This window comes from Ochotona curzoniae, unplaced genomic scaffold, assembly GCF_017591425.1.
Source record: "Ochotona curzoniae isolate NIBS_2020 unplaced genomic scaffold, NIBS_Ocur_1.0 contig_3498, whole genome shotgun sequence".
In the NCBI taxonomy this organism is placed as follows: Eukaryota; Metazoa; Chordata; class Mammalia; order Lagomorpha; family Ochotonidae; genus Ochotona; species Ochotona curzoniae.
The window spans coordinates 44,053,203-44,064,386 of NW_024465885.1; the positions used below are offsets into that span (position 1 = coordinate 44,053,203).

The 11,184-nt window shown below is 49.2% G+C and overlaps 1 protein-coding gene across 1 annotated transcript in view; it reads right to left on the reverse strand.

The window, feature by feature from the left end:
* Window positions 1–10,706, reverse strand: part of TMEM50B (transmembrane protein 50B) — a 33,725-nt gene extending 23,019 nt beyond the window's left edge. The window contains exon 1 of the mRNA XM_040980757.1: window positions 10,604–10,706. The gene's annotated coding sequence lies outside the window, so the exon portion shown is untranslated. The remainder of the gene's footprint in view (window positions 1–10,603) is intronic.
* Between the last annotated feature and the right edge of the window lie 478 nt (window positions 10,707–11,184).

The window sequence follows — 11,184 nt, forward strand, 5'->3', positions numbered from 1 at the left end:
GGATGGAAGATCTTCCTCTCTGTCTCTCCTCCTCTCTGTATATCTGAGTTTGTAATAAAAATAAATAAATCTTTAAAAAAAAACAAAGAAGAAGAAAATAGAGCAGCCAGGAGTCAAACTAGCGCCAGCATTGCATACAGAGGATTAGACTAATACACCACTGTGCCAGTCCCAACAAATAAATGAATGCCTTTTAAAATTAAATTATAATGTGTTCCACTTAAAAATGTTATAAAAAGTAGATTTTAAAAATATAAAATAAATATTATAAAATAATTATTACTCAACATATCAAGGCTACTCAGCTTAAACAAATTGACTCAAAGAAAATAAAAAGAATCTCCATTCTCCGTGTGATCACTATCAGTCACTACCACACGACCAGCTACCGGTTAGAATGTTCGTCGATGCCAAACTCTTCAAACACAATTCTACTCAGTCCTCAAATCGCAGTCAACCCCTACAAACAGGCTAAGACAGTTACTGCTAGATTCCCACAGTACTGAAAAACTTCAGGGAACGGTTAACTTGTCCAGGTCACACAACCAGCAAGGAGGAAGCCCAGGCTTTCCACTGCAGCACGGATCCGTGCTCACGCCGTTCCCGCCACGGCTGCCAGGAGCACACACAGCTCCCGCACCTCCCACTTCCGATTCCTTGGGGGCAAAAGTTACCATTCCACTCCATGAGGTGAGGACAGTCAAAATAACATGAAGAAACCATCACAATTTAGAGGAACAATGTGATCATCCGGAAACAGAAGAAAGCAGTTCAATAAGTGCTACAATGACCTTGATAATAACTGCTGATCCAAACCCTGCCAAAGAAGTCAAGCAGATGCATTTTCCTGCTGCGTAAACACAAACCTGCTCTCTAGCCTTTCTGTATGAATATATTACAGGGCTCAACTTCAGCAACATGGGGCGCAGCATTATGATGTAATGCCAGCACTCCATATCAGAATGCCGGTTCAAACGCAGCTGTTCAGTTCTGAGCAAGCTCCCTGCCAGTGCATGTGACAAAGCAGCAGAGGACAGTTCAAGTACTTGCACCCCTGGATGGGCTACTAGCTGCAGCCCCGGCCAGACTCGGCTTCTGTGGTAATTTGGGGCACAAGCCAACTATGGAAGATCTCTCCCTGCCTCTCTCTCCCCCTTCATCTTTCTCTGTCACTCCACCTTTCAAACAAAAACTTGCTTTTAAAATCTAACAACATGGGCCCAGCGTGGTGGCCTAGTGGCTAAAGTCCTCACCATGAACGCACCGGGATCTCATATAGACACCAGTTCTAATCCTGGCAGCCCCGCATCGCATCCAGCTCCATTTGTGACCTGGGAAAGCAGTAGAGCACGGCCCAGGGCCTTATACCCTGCACCATGTGGGAGGTCCAGAAGAGGCTCCGGGTCCTAGCTTCAGATTGGCTTAGCTCCAGCCATGGTGGCTGCTTGGGGAGTGATTCATCGGGTGGAGGATCTTCCTCTCCGTCTCTCCTCCTCTCTGTATATATATCTGACTTTGCAACAAAAACAAATAAATCTTTACAAAGATATTGCTCAAGTAACACCCATGGAACATTCTTCTCCACATCGGGCTCTCTAATGACTATCCCCCACCCCTGGGTGCCGATGTAGTTTGGCACCAAAGAGTGGGCCCTCTCCCTTTCTCCTGACTCAGACATAGGAGGAAAATATAAAACTAAAACATTTATCCTACACACCTTCTTCCACACCTTGATCCTCCCCACCCTGATATGACACCCACATGGGCATGCATCCCTCTCAATATTGTAAATAATATTAAAAATAAAATGTTTTTTTAAAATGTTTAAATTTTTAAAAAGACTAAAACTTAGTGAACACCAATTTTTGTATTTTAATCTAAAACCCAAGTAAAAAGGACAGCAAATTTTAAAGACATTCTAACTTTACAATTTCCCCCCAATTAGTGCCTTAACTTTTAATTATTCAAAATGTGAATTATTTGGTGTATCTTAGTCTCTACCACTTCTGCATGAAGTTGTTTTACTAATTAAACATCTGGTACAAGATCCATATATCAAAACACCTGTTTGACATTTCTTAACTGTCCCAATGTCACCTTAAAGTCAGCATTTCAAGGCAGGCATTTGACATGGACATTAAGATACTACGTGCTAATTCCCCCACTGCAGGCACCAAGATCCCACTTGGGCACCAGTTCATGTCCCAGCTGCTCTGCATCTCATCCAGCTCCCAGTTTATGGCCTAGGAAAGCAGCAGGGAATGGCCCATGTCCTTGGGACCCTGTGAGACCCAGAGGAAGCTCTTCAGATTGGCTCAGTTCTGGCCATTCAAGCCATTTGGGAAGCAAGCCAGTGGATGGAAGGTCTTTCTCTGTCTCTCCTCTATGTAAATCTGCCTTTTCAGTTAAAAAATAACTAAAAATAAATTTTTAAAAATTAAAAATACACTACATAGGACGCCTGATCCCATATCAGAGAGGCTGGCTCAAGTACCAGCCCTCCTTCCAATTCCAGCTTCCTGCTAATGGGAGCAAGCAATGACAGCTCAAGTATGTAGGTCTCTTCCACCACGAGGAAGACTTGCGGTCCTGGCTCGTGGCTTGCACACAGCCAACCCTGGCTGTCACAGACACCAGCCGAGAACGAGCAGAGGAAAGAGCCATTCCACACTCTCTAACGCTCGCTCTCAATATCTGCCTTCTCTAACATACATGCATATAATTCCAGTGCCTGAATCCAAATCCGTGGTTTTCTTCCCAAATGTGATCCTGTTCCAGGATTCGTCCGAGTGCCTTTCTCTATTTTTCTCTTGTCTCTCAGAATCCAGCCCATAACCTCACTATGCCCCCTAAATCACTCTAGCTTGACAGCTCTGCCTCTAACTCCAAGAGGTGAATACCGTCCCCTCTGCCCTGTCCCGAAACAGCCTCCCAACCAACACAGCCACTGCCACTACGCACACGGCTGATGGTACCTTCCCAATGCAGCTGCAAAGCTGTGGCTAGGTTTGTTTTTAATAAACTTGGAGTCTTCCCTCCTGCTTAACACCATTGATCACTTTCTCACCTGTTTCAAGATGAAGAGAAAATTCTAGAAAGGCCCAGTCCCTCTGCTCCTAACATTACTCGTGTCTCCTCTAGTAACACTGGTTTCTGCTTTAGCGCCTCACATTTACTGAATCACCCACCTACAACACAGTTTGATACTTTTGCATTCCCAGGACTCCTCATTAACTCCCACTCCTACTTCAGATGTCAGCTTGCATGTCAGTTTTCAACTTTCCCTTCATTCATTCATCATTTATTTGTAGAGTGCCTACTCTACATCAGGCAGTGTTAAGATGCATCAATGAACAGCTCAAAAGCAGTGGCGATGTGGAGAGAAGGAAGAAACAAAAACCAAAAGAAGCCAGTTCTCTACCACATGGGAGGGTGCAAAACACCATGGCGAATACACACAGGAGGGGGTGGACAAAGTTAGGATCTGGCAGACAAAGCCAGGGTCCAGGCCCCAGCAGGATGCCTGGGCACGCACACGGTGACATCAGTGAGGGGTTGCAGGGGCAAGGACAAACGAATACAGAATCCCAGAAGTTATAGTAAGAAATTTGGCTTGGTATATGCTTACAATGAAGGTGTCTCAACTGAACTTGAACTGTGGTCTCACAACAAGGTGGAGGAGTCCACCACGGGGGGAGGCTTGGGAGAGGGGTGGGGCGAATCCCAGTACCTATGCAACTGTGTCTCATAATATAATGTAATCAATAATTTAAAAAATAAATAATTAAAAAAAAATTTGGCTTTTCCGGAAGACAGAGTGAACCAGAGGATGAAGGGCCACTGTCTCTATCTCTGTCCTTCTCTCTTTCAAATTAAAGTAAGTTCATTACATTTTTTAAAGATTTATTTATTTTTATTGCAAAGTCAGATATATAAAGAGGAGAGATAGAGAGGAAGATTTTCATCTGCTGATTCACTCCCCAAGCGGCAGCAATGACCGGAGCTGAACCGATCTAAAGCCAGGAGCCAGGAACTTCTTCCGAGTCTCCCACACGGGTGCAGGGTCCCAAGGCTTGGGCCGTCCTTGACTGCTTTCCCAGGTCACAAACAGGGAGCGATGTGAAGCGGGGCCGATGGGATTAGAACCAGCACCCATATGGGATCCCAGCATGTGTAAGTCGAGGACTTTAGCCACTAGGGTACCGTGCCGAGCCCAGTTCATTACATTTTTAAAAATCTGGGGCAGATGTTTGGCACAGCAGTTAAGAGACTCAGGATGCCTACGCAGGCGGTCTGGCTCTGCTTCTGTTTCCAGCCAATAGGCAACCACCCTTGGAGGCAGCAGGTGACGGCGAGTCTGTGGGTCCTGGTCACTCACACGAGAAACCCATGCTGAGCTCCTGGCTTCAGCCTAGACCCCGGTGCAGGCATTTGGGAAATAACAGCAGATGTTAACATTTCTCAAGTTCTTTCTCTCCATCTTCCAAACAAAAATAATAGTAAATAGAATTCTTAAAATAAGAGAACTTCTTTGGCTGCTATAGGAAGAGCAGGAAGTGGGGTAAGATTAGACAGAGAGAGACAAGTGAAGAAGCTGTTAACACACTGCCAGAGGAAAATGACCCCGATTTCCAAAGCCTCCAGACTCCATGGAAGATCCGGCCCCTATTATTTCCTTACTAATCCTACTTCTTGGTTAATACCTACGTCAACCTGTAACCAGCAAGCTCCAAGTCCATCTTCTCACCTCTGTCTTCTAAGAGCCCACAACACAGTGTATGACACATAGCTGCTAGTCAAAAATGTATTACACAACTCGATCTATGAAAGCTTTCAAAATGTAATATAATATGAGTTCCATAAAATCAATTTTATTCCTAGGCTTATTTAAAATGATACACATGACTTTTTCATTAAAAATAAACCCACGGGCCCAGTGCAGTGGCTTAGCAGCTAAAGTCCTCACCTTGAACATTCCAGGATCCCATATGGGTGCTGGTTTGTATCCCAGCTACTCCATTTCCATTCCAGCTCCCTGTTTGTGGCCTGGGAAAGCAGTCGAGGACAGTCCAAATCCTTGAGACCCTGTATCAGCATGGGAGACCTGGAAGAGGCTGTGGGCTCCTGGCTTGGAATCAGTGCAGGTCCAGCCATTGTAGTCACTTGGGGAGTGAATCATTGAACAGAATATCTCTATCTCTCCTCTTCTCTGTATATCTGACTTTCCAATAAAAATAAATAAATCTTTAAAAAAGATATGGAGAGTGCTGGTTCACTCCCCAAACGGCAATGGCCGGAGCTGGGCTAAGATGAAGCCAAGGTGGGCCTGGCGCGGTGGCCTAGCACCTAAAGTTCTCACCTTGAACGCGCCAGGATCCCATATGGGCACTGGTTCTAATCCCAGCAGCTCCACTCTCAATTCGGCTCACCTCTTGGGGCCTGGGAAAGCAGTCAAGGATCCTGCACCCGTGTGGGAGACCTGGAAAAGGTTCCTGGCTCCTGGCTTCGGATGGGTGCGGCACCGGCCAGTGCAGTCACTTGCAGAGTGAATCATCGGATGGAAGATCTTCCTCTCTGTCTCTTCTCTCCTCTGTATATCTGACTTTGTTATAAAAATAAAATAAACCTTTAAAAAAAAAAGATGAAGCCAGGGACCAGGAGCCTCGTCAGGTCTCCATGTAGCACAGGGGCCCAGGGGCGTCAGTCATCCTCTGCTGCTTGCCCAGACCACAGAGAGGAACTGGAAAGCAGAGCAGCCAGGACCCAAACCAGTGCCCCTATGGATGCCAGTGCTACAGGCCGAGGATTAGCCTACCACTCCGTGGCACCTGCCTTAGAGGTTCTTATTTCTACAGATTTAGAAAGCTCAACAAATATTTGACACAATACATGAATATGGACCTACATATGATTTTAAATTTCAAAACAATGATACTGAAGGGTAATTTCTATAAGTTTGCGGTGGTGGGGGGAGGAGTGACACACAAAGAAGCTACCAGAATGTGCGATCCACTAGGGAACAAAACAATAAAACAGAACGCAGGAGGTGGGGAAAATCCAACGAGGACACCCGAGGCGAGGCCAGCCGCGCCCCAGAAGCAGAGAGAAAGCAGGCCACGCCAAAGATAACGCCCCTGCTGTGACGCCAACGCCCACGAACCTGGCCCAGATTCCGGTCTGCTCCTCAGAGGCCGGGCGGCAGGCTCCCACTGGCTGCCTCCACGGCCACCCACTGCCCCCAGCAGGAGGGTGGCTCTGCCCCACCCACCCTGCTCACCGCAGCGAGGCCACAGGCAGCCAGGAAACAGAGCCTGCTGTGCTGCCTGCTCCCTCCAAGCCCTCTGCAGCCTTTTCTTTCTCAGTTCACCCGAGAGCCCTCCAACTGGCCCCAATGAGGGGATGTCATTTCCAGTCATAACCCCACCGACTTCCTCAATCAGGGAAGCTGAGATCATCACCTAAGGGTGGCAATACCATCTCTGCCTTACTCAGGTCAGTTTGAGCTTAAGCTTAGGAGGCAATATTTCATCCCAAATTCTCTATACTTTCTAATGAACCTATGTGTGCCTACCTTTATTCAGAGTGACGAAGGCAATGCAGAACTTTGTTACCAGCTTATTTAATGAACACTCTATTATCAATAACAACACTGACAGTTTATGGTCCTGTAATGTTTCACTGAAGAAACTGTTATGATTCATAACCTGATAGAAGTTAATCCTACAGATTTTGCCTGCCCTGTGGAACATTAACCAATTATATTTAACTTAGCAATTTTACTGAGGCATTCCTTTCCCTCTGCGCTGCATCAGTCTATTCCTTTAAACCTGTTTAAACCAGCTCTCGGGAGCAGGTACTGCAAAACACCAGCTACTGGTCTGCCTACAGGGCTCAGCACTGTGCCACAGCAAGTAAAGCAGCCACCTGCCATGGCAGCATGCTTCATATCCTGGCTACTGCAAATCATTGCCCTAGAGGCCTGGCTAAAGCACTGGAAGATTTTTCCAAGTGTCTGAGTCTCTGCATCCACATGGGACACTCAAAAGAAATTCCTGACTTCAGCATGGTTCAACCCTGGCCACTACAACCACCTTGGGAGTGAATAAGTCAATAAATAAATGTGTTTTTTTTTAAATTAGTAAATGTTTAACAAAAGAAAAGAATGGAAGAAAAAGAGAGGGAGGGAGGCCGCAGGACAGGTGCTGTTTGCAGAAGATGGCCCAAGTACGTAGGCCCCATCACCTACGCGGAGGACACAGGCGAAATTCAGGGTTCCTGGCTTCAGCCTGCCCAGCTACTACAGCCATCTGGGAAATGAACCAGCAGACAGAATGTCTCTCTCCCTCTGTCTCTATAACTTTGTCTTCTAAATAACTAAATCTTTTTGAGAAATTAAATCAAATTCTTCAATCCAATGCTTATTCCTAGACCCACACAGGAGTGCTCTTGAGAGTGTCAGCTACCCCTCTCTGGATTCCTGTGCCCACTACTGCTTCCTGGAGGAGAGCGGATGACAGTCCAGTCCCCGAGTTCCTGGCACCCTGTGGGAGACCCGGATGGAGTTCCGGAATCCTGGCCTTGCCCTGCCATAGCCCTGGCTGTTGGGGCATTTTGGGAGTGAATGAACCGGAGATCTCAATCTCTCTTTCAGTCCCTCTTTCACTCTACCATGAAGACAAACACATGTCATTTTTTACAAGAGTTCTGATGCAGTGGCACAACAAGCTGATCTTCTGCCTGTGGTGCCAGCTTCCCATATGGGCACTGGTTTGTGCCCCTGCTGCTCCACTTCCGATCCAGCTCCCTGCTTATGCCTGGGAAAGCAGACGAGGATGGCAAAAAGCCTTGGAATCCTGCAACCACATGGGAGACCCAGAAGCTCTTGGCTCCTAACTTCAGAATGGCTCAGCTCTGGTCATTGCGGCCATTTGGGGAGTGAACCAGTGGATGGAAGATCTTTCTGTCTTTGAAGATTTATTTATTTGTATTGGGAAGGCAGCTGCACGGAGAGAAGGAAAGAGAGAGATCTTCCATCTGCTGCTTTACTCCCCAAGCGGCTGCAATGGTGAGCTCTCAAAAAGATTTTTAGAAAGACGTATTTATAGACCTGGCACAATGGCGCAACTGGCTAAACCTCTCCCTTAAGTGTAGGTATCCCCTATGAGTATAGATTCATATCCTGGCTGCCCACTTCCCATCCAACTCCCTGCTTGTAGCCTGGGAAGGCAGTAGAGATGTCCCAAGGGCTTGGGAACCTGCACCTGCATGGGAGACCCAGAAACAGCTCCTGGCCCCAGGATCCTGGCTTTGAAGTGGTTCAGTTCCAGCCATTGCGGCCATCTGGGGTGATCCAGTGGGTGGAAAAGTTTTGCCTCTCCTTTTCTCTGTAGATTGCCTTCCCAATAAAAAATAAATGTTAAAAAAAAAGTCTTGCACCAAAATAAATTTATATTTTAATTCTATTTTCAATAAACACTTTGAAGCATCCTTATATGTGTTAATTTAAAAAGTAAGAGTGACCAGTGTAGGGCCCGGCACGGTAGCCTAGCAGCTAAAGTCCTCACCTTGAATGCACCAGCATCCCACAGGGTGCCGGTTCTAATCCCGGCAGCTCCACTTCCCAACCAGATCCCTGCTTGTGGCCTGGGAAAGCAGTTGAGGACGGCCCAAAGCCTTGGGACCCTGCACCCGTGTGGGAGACCCAGAAGAAGCTCCTGGCTCCTGGCTTCAGATCGGCACAGCACCAGCCATTGCAGTCACTTGGGGAGTGAATCATTGGACAGAAGAACTTCTTCTCTCTCTGTCCCTTCTCCTCTCTGTATATCTGACTTTGCAATAACAATAAATCTTTTTAAAAACAGCAAAAATAATAAAAAGCAAAAGAATATTTGTTACAAAAACTGATAGAGCTTAGCTCTGGGAAAGGTGTATAAACATTTGTTACTTGCTGTCTATTTTTTTTAATCTGGTGGAGGACACTACGCCTACCAGGCAATAATATTCTGTAAATGTATGCTGGGGTGGAGATTCAAAGCATGCAGTTGCGTGTGCGTGCAGTACGTTGCCTGGGCCCACCTGCAGCACCTGGACTGACTGCTGGCTGTGGCTTCCTGCGAGAGCAAACCTTGGAAGGCAGCAGGTCACTGGTACCTGCTACCCACATGGCATCCCTGGACTGAGGTCCTGGCTGGGACCACACTTGGCCCCTGAAGGCATCTGGAAAGTGAATCAGAAAATAAGAGCTTTTTCTCTCCCTCTATGTGACTCCCCAATATTTAAAATTATAACAAAGTCTATACATTCCACTCTGGAAACATCGCATTCATTCTATGACAGGCTTAACAACATCAAGGTACAGAAGGTGGGATCAAGGACACAGGGAGAAGAGAGGAATGCGTCTAGCGTGGTATACTTCTACACTGCCTGAATTCGATATTCTTCTGCAATGCTTAAGCTACTTTTTGCAACCTGAAAATGACTGATCATTTAAAAAGTCAAACAAGTACAAAGATAAATTCTGTATCTTGGAGCCCCAAAGTGAATTTGGAAAAGTGCAGCCTGTTAAGGTCGCTGTCATCCTAGCTGGCAGAGGGAGAGGAGAAGGAACGGGGGAGGAAGGGTGTGTTTCCGGAAGAGGAAAACTACATCTTCCTTCTGCACTTTATTAAACCTGCTTTCTCACCCCACCACCCAGCATCGAGATTCAGTATCGCTTCTGGTTTCCACTTTAAGGATGCATTATCATGCAACAGTATTCTGGATCAAAAGGTTGAACTTCCCTTTAGTCTAAAGTCCATGCAGGAAGCGAAAGATGACGGAGAAAAAGAGAGGGTGGGGTCTGGGAATGTCAAGAACGAGGTGGACAGCACAAGCCGGATGGATGGTAGGATGGATGAATGGATGGAGAGGCTTGACGCTCCAACAGGCAACACCCCGAGTGTGATCACCACCGATCGCGACCACGCGGCTGCATGACATGCCCTGCCACTGCGCCCCTCTGGCCACCGCAGCTGGGCACCTGGGTATCAGGGCGGCCACGAGCCGGAACATTCCATCGCACCACTCGCGTCTGAAAAGGTCACCCGAGTGTATTTACCCTTCCCGTAAGAGCACCTGCCAGAGGCAACTCGGAAGTCAAGGTTACAAAGCGGACTGGCCTTGCCCAGGGCCAGCCAGAAGGACACCCAACACTCAGCATCCATCGCCCAAAGCACTCAGTTCCTCCCCACGTCTACTTGATGGAGTCAGGATTAAGTCCTCGGGTCACGGGCCGACCGAGTCCCAGCCGGGACCCCTCAGACTTTGGCAGCCGCAGCAAGGACGTCCCGGGCGGACCGTTCTGTCCCCCAACTCCGCACCCCGGGGAAGATGTCCAGCCAGACCCGCTCTCGGAGGGGCCAGGCGGGGGGCACTGCGGCCTGCCCCGACCGAGGGCGAGCGGCGGGGGTTAGGACGGCGCCTCCGCCAGGCCAGGGCGCAGAGGGCCCGGGAGGAGAGGGCGGAGGCCGGGCGGCGATGGCCGGGCCCACCCCGGGGGTGCCAGTCCCTGCGCAGACGGCGCGCGAGCCCCGGCCCCGGGCGTCCCTCGGAGCTCCACACTCACCCGGCTTCCTCCGACGCCCCGGCGTGCGTGCGTGCGCGCGCGGGGAGGAAGCGGGCCGCGGCTGGCGGGGCCGCGGCGTCCTCCGCTCCACCTCAGAGCCGGGTACACCGGGAGCGGGCCAGCCGGCGGCGCGGCCAGGACGCCGGGGGCGGGGCTAGGGCGCCATGAGCACCGCGGGAACCAATCACAGTGCAGCAAGTAGCCGGCGGGGGCGGAGCAGGGCACTGGGGGCGGGGCAGACTGTTGGGAGACGCTGGCACTGACCAATCGGTGTGCGGGAAGCTCCTGACGGAGGGGCTGGGCGTGGCCCGAGGGCCGCGGCCGGTGGCGTTTCCAGACCGGGCGCCTCAGGTGTAACTTAGCTTCTTACCTGTCCTGTGGACTGCACCTCCAGAACTCCTGAGCCACCTGTGCGCCCGCTACCCGACACCCAGAGGACGGAGTCTCCTTGGCCCAAGGGCTAGCTGCCCGGACGTTCAAGGCCCTGAGAGGTGGCGTTTCCCAGTCTCCGCCCCTTCAGAAACAGGGCTCATCCCGGGCTAGCCGAGGTGGCCAGTGCAATGAGCCAGACCTCTGATCTG